The sequence below is a fragment of the Stegastes partitus genome, unplaced genomic scaffold, assembly GCF_000690725.1.
Source record: "Stegastes partitus isolate 25-593 unplaced genomic scaffold, Stegastes_partitus-1.0.2 Scaffold1497, whole genome shotgun sequence".
Classification (NCBI taxonomy): Eukaryota; Metazoa; Chordata; class Actinopteri; family Pomacentridae; genus Stegastes; species Stegastes partitus.
This window is the reverse complement of record NW_007579228.1, coordinates 111,562-129,525: the sequence shown is the minus strand read 5'-3', so window position 1 is coordinate 129,525 and position 17,964 is coordinate 111,562.

The following is a 17,964-nucleotide window of genomic DNA, read 5'->3' as shown; positions in this document are numbered from 1 at the left end:
TTGAGCTGTAGCACTGTATCAGTGATTATTCCTGAAGTGTGCCAAGCCCAGTGGGCGGACATAGCACTGGATTTATGGACAATCTGGAACGTCCCACTGTGTTTGGGCACTGTCAATGGAAAGCATGTTGCTACAACTCAAAGCACATCCAAATTCCAGCAGTGACTGCTTCAATTACAACTCTTTTAATGATGAAATATAAAGGTGTGGATGACAGAGAATCTCCTACAGGCATTTGTTCTGAGCACCATTCGTTTTCCTGGCACATGCGTTAGCCATGTGTGCAGTCTTGGGGACACTCAGGCATGAAAAGCATGAACTACTTCATCCTTTCATCCTTTTTAGCCTCAGCTTTTTACCACAGTATCTTTTATGTGGCCACCGTGTGCAAACTTAGACCCTTTTTTAAAGATCATTAGAAAAAGCTGGAAATATGCCAAATCAACCACAGATTGAGTTTTCAGGAAACTCACTAACATTAGCTTAATTAGCTGGCTAAAGTACAATGAAGAAAATCAGCTAGAAATGAGAAACCCGCTTTTGTCTACCTCTGACTGTGAAATCAAGGACATGTTAGTCTGAAAATTATCAAGAATTTTGGGTTGTAAATGTGCCACCACTGTCTATAGGAACTGCATATATAACGTAGGACAATGGAAGCTTGGCAGGCAGTAACTAAGGAGGGCGGGGTTTAGTGCATGGTCAATCAACCTGAATTGTTAAAAAAAAAAACAACAACAACAAAAGAAACACAAAAAAATGTTAAAAAAAAAAAAAAAAAAATTATAAAATCTCCAAAACACTATTCAGGTTGATATTCTATATTTATTTATCACTTGTACTGAATATTTGTTTCTTTGAATGCTCATCTGAGTTGTATGTTTACTACTGTCGGATTTTAACTCTTTTTACCTCTTGGTGCAGTGTTTGCATCGGCCCGTCGCGCATGGGACACCACATGCAATCACAGGTCAATTTTGGACTACGGACTGTGTTTCATCACGAACTGATTTACTAAAATGTAAAACAAATAACTGGGAATGCAGGGATGCTGACATCAGGGGATATGTGTATTATTGCCAATATAAAGGTAAGATTAAACTTCATATTGCAACTGCTAAACAATAAATTCTTTGAAAACACAATAGTTTCTGCGAGCACTGATGGGGTTTCTTTGTTTCCTTGTAGAAAATGCTGCATCGTATTTTCTGTGTATTTGCTGACTGCGTTCAACATCCACAGCTATTCCAGCCTGCAGAGAGCACCAGTAGCTCATGTGTCACCTGCTGCGATGGTTGAACCAACATTCATCAAATATTAAAGGCTAAAGTGTGAGTGTGAATCTGTTTTGGAACAAATTTTGGAAGGGCAGGAGTTCAGGGTAAACTCCAGCAGCAACTAACCCCTGGCTGGAAGGGTAACTGACTTTACTCCGTCCTCTGTTTACTTGAAATCAAAGCTCTTAACCTTTTCGTCTGGCTGCAGCTTCAGCAAATCATGTCAGTTGTCTTCAGGCTGACACAAGTCACAGTGTTTACCAGCTCTGTTCAGCGGCTCACTGCTGTAATCGAGGCCATCGAGACCAAAGTACTGCGGAGGAAGACGATTTTCCAGACATTACATATACGAGGACGTCCTCAGCTAATTAGTCATACTGCAAAGAACAGCAGAAAAATTTAATTTGATTATATAACTCGTTGACGGTACCAAATGACCTCCGTCCAGCTTAAGATAAAATTAACTCAGATAAACGATGGAGGGGGGGGGGGATAAATCACAAACCATTCCTCATGCAGATGCAATGTTGTATAATGATGAATTCAACTGTAAAGGAGACTTGCTTTGCTCGTTCCTCTATCATTAAATTGTTCTTGCTAAATGGATTAGTCTAATTTACATTCAATGGCACTTCCTTGGTGAAGTGAAGGTCGCTACATCTATAAAAACTGCATACAGCATTTGTAAGCATGGACTCATTTCACGTCGGAATTTTTGCTATAATAGATGAATTACATTCAATCAGTGCAGAAAGTCCTTGGAAGTAATTGAAATGTAAATATGTATGCTATGTTACAGACTGAAGACGAGCTCAACGTCCTTGAACGTCGTACGAAGCTGCATTCAACATCTGAGTGGAAGGTCGAGACAACATAAAAATAACTGTGATGAATCTACCTGACAAACACCCCGACACAAACTGACCTGGAAGTTCTAAATGAACTTTATGCTTGTAAATTTCTTACGCAACCACAAGAACTGAGACTCTACAATTCTAGCAGTGACAAGTCCACTTACTAAAGCACTGTGAGGAACTTGCTTGAGTACTTCCTCTTTATGCTACTTCAAACATCCACAGCTCTCCGTTTTCACACCACTACAGAGCTTTTAGTGTCCCCCGTTTATTTCACTGCCACGGCTTACTTTTCAGATCGTACAAATGGTAATTCAACCACACCATCAAATGAGATGCAAATGATTTGTTTATTGAAAACGAAACGTTTGAGGAGCATCTGGCAGATGAGGATGGTGGTGGCGACGGCTTTTATAAACATATGACGGGTGGAGAAACATTTAGGGAGTGTTTTTTTAATGCTTTTTTTTTTTTTTAAATCTCCAATGTACGAAACATGATGGCTTATTGTAAATTGAACTACCCAAAAGTACTGAGTTTAAAAAAAAGCTCACGTAAATAAAGTAGTTTGCTTAAATTGTATAAACGCCTGTAAATTTGCTGACATTATCTATGAATTAACAACCCAACACAATGCCAATAATGTCATATTTATTTCATTTCTTTGTTTTACAAAAATGTTACAATGTATTCAGCATTTTTTCTGCCTTCTTAATGATAATTAAAGACAAATGTATGAAAAATGACAATAACTATCTATAATTGAAAAACTCTTTATATAAAAGTTTATTGCCATATTCCTAAGTTAATGACTTTCCTTGTACATTTAAGGTAAATCTTCCTAGTTTTATATTTGTGCCTACTTTCACATTTAAACTGTGTGGATTTTTTTTTTTTTTTTTTTTTTTTAAACATTACTTTTTTTGAGACTACAAAGATCTTGAGGTTGAATTTTTCAGCCATGTTGCCCGTCTGAACTCCGCTGGCCCTGCAGTGGCAGTGGAAGAGTTTCTGGGTGGTACATGAGCTAAATCTGTGGTAACTATGAGATGATGTGACTATAAGGTCTGCTTAAAGACTCTCATGTTGTCACCACAGTCTTGCTGCTGGAGCTCACGATTCTCAAATGGCTGCTTTATTACACATTTTTTTGCTTTTGGAATAAAATATAACCAAAGGCCTTTAGTGTCATTGTATTCAGCATACAACAGGGTAAGGGGTCTTTCAGTTCCACCTGCAGGGCTTTGCATAATTATCTGTGAATAATTGGTTGATCTGATACATTTTCACCTGAATAAATTTCACGTTTTGGAATCAACAGAGATGTGTACTTTAGTGTTATTTAACAATCCCGAACACTTTATTGAAGGTGATTGTGATAATTTAGTCCAAGACTGCAAAATAAAACTGTTCCACTGCAGAACTTTTAAGTCTATCGGTTTATTGAAAGCGCTTTCAATAGAATAAATAAAATAACAGTGTTTCTATGCAAAACATATCAAGAAAATGTCTACAAGGTTGGTTTTGCATTTGTTTTTAATTTGGATGTTTTACTTTAAATGTATTTTGGAGGGGGTTGACAGTCATTTGACCATTTTTTAATATGACAACACAAACAGAGCCCCGCCTACCTAATGAGCTGTTTCACTTTTGGTAATTTGATTACATTTTCTGATAATAGTTTTATGGAATTTCAAGTAACAACTAGCAGTAATTACATATTCTTCTCACAAGTATTTAACTAAAGAATCAAAGCCCTCATTAAAGGAAACATCATTTTAATACTCATATTTGTATATCATTAGATTGTTATTTAATGATTTGATTATCATGTAAGCTTTATTTTTAATGCTTTACATGGTTGAGGTACAGCTTTTTTAAATCATTCATATATGCTTGAGACTTTAATGTTTAACATGTACATAAATATGAAATCATTGCCTGCCAAGTAGCTTGTGGCGACCATGTAAATGTAGTGGAATAAAAGTACAATATCTTGTTTTTACTTTGTTCCTGGGTACAGGGATCGAGGAAGCACACTCAGTAACTGTCCAGCACTGAATATTTTAAACAATACCCAAGGGATCATATTCAAGGCTAGATTTTACCATTTTATGGAAAAACAAGGTTTATGTAAAAACATGCAGCTGTATCCCAATAAGTACAAGGCTTGTATTCTCCCAGGACTGTGCTGTCGGATACACCGGCATCAGGTGTGGTCCGGTAATGGTCTCATGTTCATTTTAACACACTTAAAACAGAGTTATTCACAAACAGTCTAAAATCATGAATAATCAGTGATCCCTGTTTACATTTTAAAGTCCTGTTTCCAAACTCTTGCATGTTTTACAACAGCTTGGATCATCGTCATGTCAGTCTAAAGTTGCATTCATATGCCGCCGTAGAGGCAGATGTGGGTGCAGAGCGTGACTCTGTGGGCTCTGCATGTCGGCATGTTTATCTTGTGAATAGGAAAACACAGCGAGACGCTCTCCGGAGGAGCACATCACACATCCACATGGACCAGATGCTCATGCATAGTCAATGAGCACAAAAATTGTCGCTTCTTTGCTCCACTGTTAGCTTTGTGAGCCGGACGAGCCTATGAATTGAGAGATCATCCGGGATGTGTGGATTCGGCTCAGTTGGATTTTGACCTCTTGACACGGATACAGTCATTTACAGGTCTGCAGCATTCATGAATAAATCTGTATCTCGGAGGTCAGACCACTTTAGGAGTGTGAAGTGAGTTTTCTGTTACTGGTGAAGAGAACATGAAAACTATGAAACACAGTGAAGTGAGGATTTCCTGCAATATGGGACAACAGATACACTCGCTTCAAAAACTGTTTCAAAACAGACAAAGGAATATCAGAGGTTAAAAAAGTTTAGGAATCTCTTAATTTGGGCATTTAAAATGTCTAAATAAAAAACTTTCCACTCCTGCGTGATGTTTAATTCAACAGAAAGCATCCAAATGGTCATGAGAGAATCAACCAGATTATAAAACATTTCCATGAGGCATCATTTATTCGTGGTGTCATCTGTGCGTCGTGCCCACAGGCTCGCTCTGGGCATCATAGGTAAATAGTGCTCAGCTCTCTCCTGCAGAATCTCAATTGCTTTCCTTTCTTTGCTTTCTCCATGAGTCACCATACATCAATTCAAGTGCTTTTTATTGCAGTGGTGTTCTTTCAGATGAAATTCCAAACTGAGGATTGTAAGAATTCGTTTCGGTAACTCGATACGGAAAACGTTCTTCATCTGAAAAAATAGCTATTTGACGACCATTTTTCTCTCAGCTTTTCACCTTCATTGCAAAAAATTGCACAGAATACAATACAATGCAATACAATGCAGGCTTAGGGATCCTTTTTCATCATTGACTTGTATTGTGAGAAAACCTTTGAGGAAAAGTTATTAACAAAATAAAATCTTTTCTAAGCTGCAGCCTCGCAGCAAACTTAAATCTAGTTCTGAATCATACCGCATAGAGTTAATACATCATAAGAGTATTGCTTTTTGCTGAGAAACCAAAGAGTGAGATTGGAAAGTTGTGGCTAAATCCATTTTCTTTATGGAAATTTTAATATTTATAAAAAGTTTGTCTCGGAAACAACTCTATTATTTTGAAAAGCCTATAAAACTTGGTTTCACACAAAGTTTTTTTTCTTTGTTGGCAACAATAAAGCTGCTACAGTCAGTATTATACTATAAATAGATCACATGACTACAGCATGTAGGAAAGAGGCTGCTCATATTTTCAGAGCTAAACATGTTGACTCTAAAGTTTTCCAGGTCAATGGAGAGTTTATTATTTTGGTTTTCAGCCCAGGCAGAATGCAGGACTTTAACATAAAAGGACATTTGTTACATTCAAGCCAAACAAGGTCACACAATGGTAACTCAGCCTATCAGTGCCAGGTAAATTTCTCTGTGTCTGGCAGGACATCAGAGTCTTAAATCTGGTGTCTGATGTGAAATTCTCCCCAGCAATGTTTTATGTCAACCAGCAATAAAGAGGCAAACAGCCAGACTGATGAAAATGGAGTAGTTCCAGCAGCTACTGGGGGCAAATACCAGGAAGGAGTGTTTGTGTAATTACGTTCACTGCCACAAGGGGGAGACAAAAGTTCCCACGCTGGCTGTCTAAAGCAACGATCAAGTTTCATCCATCTGTTTAGCTATACCTGCTTTATCCTGCGTTGGGATGCAGGGGGGTCCGGAGCTTCATTCAGCTGACTTTGGGGTACAACATGGACAGATCACCGGTCCAACAGAGGGCTAAGACAAAGACACAAACAACAAACAACCATCAAGTTCAAGAACTGAAAAAAATAAAAAAAAAACTCAACCCATTAGTAATTATTAATTATCTAGCAGTCAAAAGCCCAGTGAATCTGCTTTATCTGGACTTTGTGGTTGTAGATTGATCAGATTTGGTAGACAGCTGAATGGCAACATGAGTGAACAACTCCACAAATGTCAGATTTTTACTCAAGTGTTGCAAAACTGTGATTGGTGCACAGAGAAGTGACATCACAACTTGGAAAAAGAATATTTATAGCGCCTATTGCAAGTGCAATATCTCTATAGGATGTAAGCCCTCAGGTAGCTCCCTCTACTTCATACCCATCACATGTCAGCACGCCTAAACATTCGAGGGAGGTGGCCTACAAAGATCACACTTTCAAAGGATGCAAATAGGTTGTTAAATGAGACGACCTGCGGAGGACTTCCTAGTTGCATCATCAGCTGTTCCTACCTTAACCCTTGTGTCCTAGCACCTAGCAACCTTGACAGCCCAAAAGGTTGCCAACCATCTTGACAGCCAAAGCTCCATCTTGTCAACATGACAGCTGTAAACATCGATTTTTGTTTGTTTGTTTGTTTATCATATATAGGAGGAAATGGAGATGACCCAATACTTCCATTTAAAAGTGTAATCTTCGGCCACCACAGATCCACTTACTGAGTCTATCAGAAAAATCCGACAATCACCAACATCCAGAAAAAAAAAATGGAAAAGGTTGGATCACAAGGTTCCACTGGGTGATCCTTCATAGCCAGGGAAAGGATGCCTCTCCTGGCTGTGTTTGAAGGAGACTACTAAATAAGACAGCCTTCACTATGCCGTTGTGATGCAATCAGTCTTAGAATGCAGCTCTCGAAGGGTGCAAGAAGAATGTAGCTGAATTTCAGTCAATCATATATTGACATCTTACTGAAAATATTGTCCATGTGTTGTGGAGGCATATGTGTTAAAAAAAAAAAAAAAGGTGGTGTGGGTTTCACAATTACTAAACCAGTAGGGGAGGGCATTGCAACCTCTTCGAAACAAGTCATGCCTCCCAGGGTGAACCTGATTGAAATCTGTTCAGAGTGAGAGCTCACCATGATGTGCCCACCTTATTACCAGCCCTGTCACTCCATTACAGAGTGACAGAATCTGATTACATGCCCCGTCTTGGCATCCTAATTGGGTTTTCCCACCAAGACTTTTTCGAACCCCCCGAATTACAACCCTACCACTGTGAATACAAAATCACTCAGCGCACATTAGCAGATGATGCACCTCGGGAGCAAACGCTGCTTGGAATGAGTAATTCTCTTCACAGGGTTTTTCTTTGCTTAAATGGAAGGAATACTGAATTGTTTAAGACTTTTAGCGAAGAGTTAGTGAAGCAGAGACAATCATTTATGGTCTGAGTCAAATTGCTACAAGACTGAAAATTTATGAACATGTTCGACTCTCTTGTGAAAAGCGTGCTTGTCTAATAAATATTTGATTGATCTTTTAATAAGTGAGAAGCACTGCTTGGGGAAGACGTTCCTGCGTAAATGTGTGATTTCATCTGGCTATGAGGAACCCAAGGCAACAAAGATGACCTAAATATTATAGGTTGAATGTTCTGGCTTAGCACCACGTTATTACAAGTTGCAGAGATGTAAAGATTAAAGGTTTTTATGTTTTCTGAGACAAACATAAGGATTTGGCTACTGAAAAGATGTCTGTTTTTGATCCCTACGAAGCTGTAAACAGTTTATTTCAAGGTGGATATTGTTCTACTTTTATTCAAATAAACGGAACTCTTTTCTGTGCGTCTCCCACACACTGGTCCTGCTACGAGCCTCGATGCAGATGAGACCTTGAGTGAGTGACAAAGACATCCTTCCCTGTCGCCTTTGTCTTTGATATGTGGAAAGAAATAACGGCTCCTTAGCCAAGTAACACTAAAACCTTTGATCTTCCAAAAGGCCTTCCATTGCTCACACAATTTGCAGTCTTCATCATATTAATTGATCTCCCCCCACTGGATTACCTAAGTAACACATTCAGTAAATACCATGTGGGATAATTTAGTAATCTTCAAAGCGAGGCTTGAGAAAGAAGACTTGTTCATGTCCCAGAAAATTTACATATTTTCAGAAAATTTACATATTTTCTGGGACACCAAGATGTCTCAGCTCCTCTTCTTGATTTCCATCATCCTCACAACTTTTGGAGTTTTGTCTAGACTGTGACACATGAGATGTCAGCTAATCATTGTGTTTTTCAGTTGAAAGGCTAAATGTGTAATACTCCTGTGCAAACTCTGTCTGCTAATTAAAAAGAATTTAAAATAACGAAGATGCTACGAGAAATACTGTTGTTTTCTTTTCAAACTTCTGTCTCTAAACTTCCATCCCCCTCAGTTTTATCAGCAAACAGCATGCTGGCTTTAATGCTCCCCACCCAGGCAGTATTTCCGAGCTTTATCCAGGTGTATCCTGTCAAATTCAATTGCTGCCAATACAAATAAATCAGATTAACTGAGCACACAGTCTTATTCGGCGCTGTGATATGACAGCTGAGTAAGTGGTGGATGTTTAATGTACATTAAATTTGATAAATAATTTAAGGTTTTATTATATCCAGATGCTGGGAAGCAATTCCCAGAGTGGGAACGGTGGCTGCTGGTCTCCAAACTGGGCAGGCTGCAACTAAGCGTTTCCTTAAGGAAGTGAATAGTAACATGTATGTTTCGACCCCAGTTCTGTTTAAAGGCAGGAATAGCACCTTTTCATTCAAAATTCATGTAATGTAGAGAAATAGTTAGAGGTCAGTGGTTCCAACTTGATGCCTCCACAGTCCTGTCAGATGAATGGCTTCCTCAACAACATCCGTCATGTTCCGGATGTGTTTATTTGAGTGAATTTTTAACCCAGTATTTAACCATTAATGATACAGCAGTTGAACTGTCAGCTGGTTGGAGTATCCAGTCCAAACCCTTAGGTGCTGCTTTTTTTTTTTTTTAAATCATTTGAAACATCTATTTTTATCTCTTAGTTTACGGTATTTCAACCATCTATTATTTACTTAAAGCTAATAAGAACTTAGTCCATTACTTTGAGCCCTTTCATGTACTAATCTGTTCTTTTTGGCTAATTTCAACAGTTACTTTGGGACATTTTAGTCAACTTTCATCACTTCTGTTTCAAGTATTTATACTTTAAGCCATCTGCCAGCTTTTTATCCATTACTTTTACTTATTTCAACCATTTGTCCATCACTTAAAGGTGCAATATGTAAGACAAATGAACATAAACATAACCGTAAGCAACAAGCAATCTGCTATGTACAGATATAGTGGAGTAAGCTTGTCTTTTGCAGAGACTGAAGTCTCTGTGTGTGTCCTGAACTTCTTTATTCTATGTTTTGGCAGTCAAGCTGGTAGCACATACCTGTTGGTGCACGTGAGTCCCTCCCTTTGAAACTGTTGGCCCTTTCTGTGCCTACACACAAAAGTCCAGTCTGTTTATGTCTGTTTCGACATATTGATCTGCTCCAGTTCCTCCACAAATGGACCTGGTTGGTCAGTGAGTTCACTCCAGTCCAACAGATTGTGGAAACAGGCACACATGGAGTGGGACAGTCACAAGAGCAAAGAAGAAGAGACTGCTGAGCAACTTGCTATGGGTATTCAATGCATTTTACAATGCTAGCATGGGCTAATGGTTGGAGATGGATCATTTTCTGGGGTCTCTTGTGTACACAACTTGTCTGGTTATAAATGAAAGTGAAGAAAGAGCTGAAAAGTGGCCAACATGTGCATTTGTTTTGGTCTGAGATACTTGTGTTCAAACAGCATCCAGTAGTTCTGAATATTGCACCCAGAAGCTTTAACCCTACCAGCAAATAAAAAACGCATCCATTAATATTGACAGAATGTCAACATATTTTAAAAATCAAATCATAAATTATATTCTGTCGGATTACGTACGAGTACTCAATCTTTCCCTCTCAAAAAGATTAAAAAACACTGATATGGATTGCAATTGTCAGAAGGAGTATGAAAGTAAGGAAAATGAAAACAAGCAGCAAAGTGGTATTTGGGTCACTTAGTTATCTCCGAGGGTTGTTGGACACAGTACTTGTCACAAGTACAAGTGTTTGACTGCCAAACTGGGAACAGATTTGCTATCAGTGCAGCATAATAGTGACCAATAAAATGCTGTCTCGCACATTCGCCAGTTTCAAGGAAAAAAAAAAAGAAAAAGCAGCTGAGCAAACAAGCTCTCCAATCTGGCAAACACACAATGTTGAGCGCACATGTCCCAAACTGGCCACAATGCCAGCCTGTCTTTTGGGAAAATGATGCAGCGCTAGCCAGGGCATAAGTTGTGTAGAAGCTGCATACGGATGTGCCCTGCAGCCTTTTTTCTTATGCAGTGCCTGCCAAGCTGATTTACAGCCTCTGGGTGAGGTTAATCACTGCACGGTTTGGGGACAAATTGGTAAGGCAGGAAAGTGAGTCATTTGCACCGTGGACGCTGACCTCTCCCTCCTCGTCTTACTTGACAAGCAGATTATTTGCTTTTCAGGGTAATAGCTGGCAGCACAGCAGTGACATTGCAAAGCCAGCCGGTTTTGGGGAGGGGGGAGTGGGGAGGGGAATCATATTTATGTGGCCAGCAGTGCAGGTTAAAGTTAAACAAGGAGAAACAGATGACATTAGGGATGTGGGGAAAAAGGAGCTGCTGCTCTACAAAAGAGAAAAACATGTAAGACATTTCACACGTCTCAATCTCATACAACAATGGCACTGACTTCTCTAGTTTATTACACTGGCTTCAGTATCCCAATCAATTGGGAGTAGTTCCAATCAATTAGCTTTGCATTATTTACCCAGCAAGTCCCTTCGGGAATCACTCAGACAACAGCAATTACTGCATCGCCCGTCTACTCCCCGGCACTGGCAGGATAACTGATTGCAGGCTAATACATGATTCCTGTTTGGTACATGCAATTTATAATTGCTCGCTCTGTCCAGTTGAGCGGTTGCATCCTTTTCTCTACAACAAAAATAACCATTTATGTTCATATCGATAAGTAAAAAAACATATTATACTGTAATTTGTATTAATTTGTAATTCCTGTCTTCTGTTGTTCACATAATCCTCCTGTACACTTTGCACACTGACCATCTGTGACTACACTGGCAGCAGTTGGGGGAGGGAGGCCACGCTAAAGCAGCTAATGCAGTGACAAGGCTTGTACTTCGGGGAATACCATTAGTGTCCAGTTAGTGAGCGAGATGGCCATCTGTGATTACCAAGCAAACTTTAGTGCTCCTAGTCCTGTGGCGGTAAGAAACATCTGTGACAAAACTGCTTGTGTGCACAATATCCACACATTGCTTTTGCCTTTCGAACAATTTTGCTTTCACATATTATTTTTATGGAACTTGAAGTAGAACAGAGGAGACCTCGGTTACTAGAAAAATTAATGGTTTTGGTAAATATATGCCAAACAAACTAATCACAGAGCACTCGTGCACATAACAGCTATAAAGCACAGAACACTGATGGGACTGCTACTATGTGTGCCCTCGCACTCACCCCATATCTGCTGCTGAAGTCTATTACAGGGGACTTAATAAAACTTAAAAGGGCATTAAAGATAGAGGGAGGTTTCGTGACCTTCTAATACAATGCCTGATATCTTGCAGCAGTAAAGTGGGTCAAGTGATCTGTTCACACCAGGATTTGACAAAAGTCTTCCTCTTTCTTGTGTCTTGTGCGCAGCAGCGTGTCAAGGTAATTATCAGCAGAGGAAAAGGGTCTCTCATATGGTAAAATGCCCTTTAGGAAAAAACACGGCACGCATACTACATAGTCATGTGAGTTTATAACAAGACAATACGGCAGTCGTCATGTTATTAGGCTAAAACAGATCTTTCTTATGCTAAACGCTTTCTCAGAGAGCGGTTCTTCGCCTTCTGGCTCCACTGGACTGTGAGGTAATTATGTCAAGGAGGCAGTTTGTGTAATAAGGCACAGGCAGAAAAGGGCTTGGATGACTCGAACTGTGGACATATTCGAGGCGCAAGTTATAAAACACAATGAAATTCTATGAACTAAATCAGTTGTTTCCCAGATAGTGCCATCGTCCAGGAGGCACGAAGGTAAAGTTGAGTTTAGTGTAGTGCTGCTTGTTTAAGAAACTAGTTGGGTGACAGGAAAAGCTACCCAACTGATTTACTTACACGGAAATCCCTCTTAACAGTCAAAGGTTTTTTGCGTTTTACTCAGATAGGCTTCTAATTGGCAGAAATGAGCTCTTGCTCTTTACCTACTGCCTGCATTGCAGATGTTTGCAGCTCCTGGATTTTCACTTCTGCAGTCAAGTCTGTGGACAAACACGCCCCGTAATGTCGGGTTGTTGAAGGGAACATATTTATAGCAAGGGCATTTTTATTATTTCCCAGAGGGGATAAATAAAGTTATTTGAATTGAATGAATGCATGATTATCTAGTTAAAATTTTAAATTGGCTGTGGATAGAGCTAACAAATGCAAAGCAATAAAACTAGAAATATGACATTATGATGGCTCAGACGGGATACAATAAACATCAATAACCGACCACACTGAGCGAGCTCTGACTACATTTCATTAGAAATGATTTCCTCTATTGAGTGGATTTATCCTTTAACGGACTTAACTCCAGTTTTGGGGTGGAGATGTTGCACCTCCTTCTGCCTCATCAGTATTCACAGAGAGTCCCTTGTCCTGAAATGCACTTGATAAGACTTGCCACGCTCTAATTTACCATAGAGGGGAAACAGGCAGATGAAATTGCTCCTCAGAATATCATTCCCATGACGAATCAATATTCCACTAAAAAGTTGGTTGTTCGATTCTTTTTTTTAGTGACCTTTTGAACTGTTGTTAACAAAAAGGTGTGAAACCTAGTCGGTTAGAACTACTGAATGGCTTCAAGGCTGCACAGAGAAATGAGGTTTTTAATTACACTGGTGAAAGTTTACACGGCCTTGAGTGAGTGTTGAATTCCAGAAATGCTGCAATGTGTATAAGATTTAGAGAAGAATACAGGACTGTTTTTGTGTTGTTTTACTGGGTGCATGCTGGTGATTTTATACGAGGCATGGGGTCTAATAAAATAATAAATCATTCCTTCCCCATTATGGATTCACTGCCCTTTTTATGACAATCCATAGCTTGCTTAAACCCACTACAGAAATGTGCACACTAAATACATTAAATAAGCCAGCAGCTACCCTCTCACACTGATAAGTACGTGAAAATGTTGCTTCCCAGAGAGTCGTAGTTGTATTAAAAGCCGTACAATGAGTATCATGTTTCTTATTTGCCTGAGTTCTCACCTCGTGTTTCAGGGCATCTTTCACAACTCGGTGAGGTAAATCCCTCGTGTCAAAGGCTCCTTCAGAGCTCAGCAGAGTGTCAGTAAAATCTGTGACAGTCGAGACCCGGGAGTTTTGCTGGCTGACTTCTTCCTGCGGTGTCATTACCTGTGAATGGCAAGTGTGTCATCAACATTATGACAAGTACGTCAGTCAGTGACACGCACACGTCGTCTCGTTTCAGCTTTTTAGGATGAATCTTGTTGCAGCTGCTGTCGGGCTGATGCCTTTGGTGACAGACACGTCAGAGGAACGACAACATTTTTAAGGTGAAGCATGAGTGTCTGAAGGTATTATACCACAGAGCCTCATATATCCCTACAACAACCAGCGGATCTGTACATAAGCGCCGAGCTCAGTGTGTGCCAAACGAGCCTACAAGACAAACACGCAAATGAGGTGATACTGACACTTAAACACTTCATTAAGAGCGGGGATATGTGTTTACATTGAAGTAAAAGTGATTGGACTAACCACGCTGCTGTGGATCCTCACTTTCCTCCTGCTGAAACAGTGTGTGGAGGCAGGTTACATTCATTTTCATTAACAGCGGACAAATTGCGTTTGGGAGGGACTTAATCGGATTGCGTGTTCTGCGGAGGCCTGTGGTTTCTTGTACAACCTTGTGCTCCATCAGTTGGGGAAATTTTCAGATTTGATTACTTGATTGATTTGATTATTGTGATTTAATCAACAAAGTAACTACTAAGAAACTGGCACAGCTTGTAGAGACTGTCCTTGATTTGGGCAGGTAACAGATAAAAAACGTATTAATAGTAGATCCGTATGAATGTGATCAAAAATTTATAAATGTTTGCAGCACAAAAGCTACAAAACTTACATGACTTTTCCCTTTTCATAATTCATATTTATTCTTAAAATCTGTAAACATAGATTTTTTTTTGTTTAATATTTGATTAAACTACGAATGATCAAATATTTATCAGAAGAACTTCAATGAAATTCTCTGACAGTGAAATACCCGTAAACACTGAAAAGCAGCAACAAGATTCAAGGATGTTTTCATGAGTGGGATAATTTGATTGTTGTTGATTTTTTTGTCCTCAGGAGATTTTAGAGGGGACCGTAAAGTGTTCATGGACGTAACACACACAGGTATAAACACACTTGTTTTCTACCTGAATATAACCTTCAAATGCAGCTTTAACCATAACTTATTCACTGTTGGTCTGTGGTAATGTGTTTTCCTGTTCTTGTTCTCATGTGTGTAACATCTGGTGTTTGTCAGAGAAGAGTGCATCATGTGCAGCTTACTCCCAGGAATCATTTCTTGTATGTGACTGGCAAAGAACATGAAATGATCCCAGATATAATCAGCACAACTCTGTATCTTTATTTCTGGAGGCAAAGTGTGCGCTCACAAGTAGCCTTATGGTTAGTATCATGACTTTAACTCTGCAACATTGTGCACAGTGAGCTTTAGAAGACATGAAAACGGCATCTTTATTTGATCAGATCAGATCAGATCAGTCGAGGACCACATGGGAATCATGTACAGAACGAAGACATTGCCTGCAACGATGCCACTCTAATATAGAAGCACATACTGAAAGCACATCAAAAACAAATCTCTCAGGTCCAAAGTCAAAAGAGAAAAATGATTCATCTATAGGCTCCAATACGCCACTGACTCACAGACTCACATCTGCTTGTTGTAGCTGTCTGCTAACACTTGGGGACAGCACCAGAAATATGTGGGACAACCGGAAATGTAAGCTACTCTTCTTCATGTCTGTGCTGTTGTTGGTTGTTTCGCTTTAGCCGCCGCCACAGAAAAGACAAAAGTCAGTGGAGTGTAGTGGAGGGAAACCGAACGCTAAAAATATTGAATCGATGTCAGACAGCATTACTGTTGCATCACCAGCCACAAGTAGTGCTATAAAGTATATTCACTGCTAATCATACTGAAAAGACCCTTTACCCTTTCTGTTTTCATTCAACTTTTTTAACCTATCAGCATTCGCTGTGCGCACAGCGTCATCACTGAGGGGGGCAACGTGCTGCTGAGCGCAGAGAGCAACGCAAACAGACACTAACATGGAACCATCATCCACCTTGAGGCTGAGTTCCAAATCACATACTTCTTTACACTTAAAGTACGTACTGCTAGATGCAGCATGCGGACAATTTGGACATACTATAATGCTAGTATGAAGAAGCTTTACCAAAGTCCCATCAATCTATTTAATAGTTGTCCAGACTTACCTAGCCACAAAAGACCCTAACGAACTCCATTGTGGCAGGGGGAGCACTAACGACGCACACAACGAGGGGGGGGGGGGCAACAACCCCCAACTGAAACTGAAACTCAGGTGTTAATGGCTCCTTAAAGATATAAGTATCTGGAACTCCCAACTAGTCAGTCAGAACTGATGAAGCCTCTTGAATGAGAGGTGAAACGTTTTCAAGATTAAAGTACGAGAACAACCATGACCTGGATGACTGAGAATCTTCACAGACTAGTTGTCGAGACATTTCACTCAAAACGATAACCTCATCTTGGTACTAGGCAAACAAAAGGGTTGATTATCTGATTGCCCTGAATGTTTGTACAAAATTTAATAGCAATCAATCGAAAAGTTGTTGATAACAACAACAAATTTATCAACAACTTTTCGATTGATTGCTATTAAATTTCGGCCGAAGTGGTTCACTGACTGACCAACATCACTCCCAAGAGCCACAAAGGGACAAACTACATTCAGTGATAATGAAATTTTAACAGAATTGAACAGTTCAAATGAGGACAGTTGTTTGCAATTTCCCCTTTTGTTCAGATATATTTTTTTTCTGCTGTAACATTCTTTTGACCAGTTTATTGGTATAACAGAGACATGAGAACAGGTCAAACCAAGTCACAACCCAAGAAAAATGGGAGTTGGAGACACCAAATAAATACAGTACAATAATGTCGGACTCTAAGGTCAGTCTGAAAAGTCATTTTTTACAAGAAAAGGAATACATTCTTTGTAAAAATAAAAGGCACACTGTTTCAGGGTGACTCATTCAAGCACTGGACTTCAAGGTTGAACATGATCAACGAGTCACTCACAACTGTAATGACATAGCCACAATCCTTAAGGTGTCTGTACTTCTTTTGTTTTTACTGTGGTAATTCATTCATTCCTTTTCCTGCTGACAGAATTTTCCCTGTCTGTGAATAGGGACCACTTTCTTCTTGTTTCATCACAGCCAGATCTATGTGGCCCTTCTTCTGTTGTTTTTATGTCTGGAAGTTATGCAGTGTCATATATTTAGCAACGTAACATTCATTAAACTTAGCAACGTCCTTTTGTATATGTATTATGTGAAGATACTGCCCAACCTCATCGGTATCTTTTCTGATTTCCCCAGGTGTTTCCTTGCTGTCTAATTTTGTTTTCTTTTTTTAAAACAGTCCCTTCTAAATAAAACCACAGTGTGCTGATTGTCTGGGGAAATTTTCAGATTTTTGCCTGCAGTGAAATTGTGCCTCAGCTGACCTTCTAGAGGTGCTCACATAGCATATCTCTGTTATTGTTTCAAGGTAAAAATCCCCTGGTTCAGCTAAAAGAATGAAAGGTCGTGATTCTTCCCCTAGGCCTGTAGACAGTTGGTGATTTCTGTCCACTATTCATTTCCCATGAGTTACACCAATATGCTGCAGCATGCTAATATCTTAATCGCTACACCGGTGAGCACACAGACCTTGTGACATCCTTGAGAAAAGCCGGTTTGATGGACAGGGACAGGGCAAACCCGGATAAGATATGAAGACGCTAAAATAGATAGAATAAGTAATTTTAAAAGTCTATATTGAATTTACAAGAGCCAGGGGTCACCACACCTGGTATGTGATTCTGGTGAGCTCTCTTATGTGGTGTAAAAACAATAAGTCCTGTGTTTGTCAAGATTAAGATGTTCAATTGTTCCTGACAGTGTCACAGAGGTGCTGATTTCATTTTATGGTGCCGTTTTCTTTTTATGGTCATCTCGGCCGTGTATGAAATACACTTTAGGAAGAAATTGCATGTCTTCAGGACCATGTTATGACATGTAGTGCAAGAGACAACAACAGATTCACTCAACATTAATGACTGCATCAGACAGGAATATCTGTAGCTAT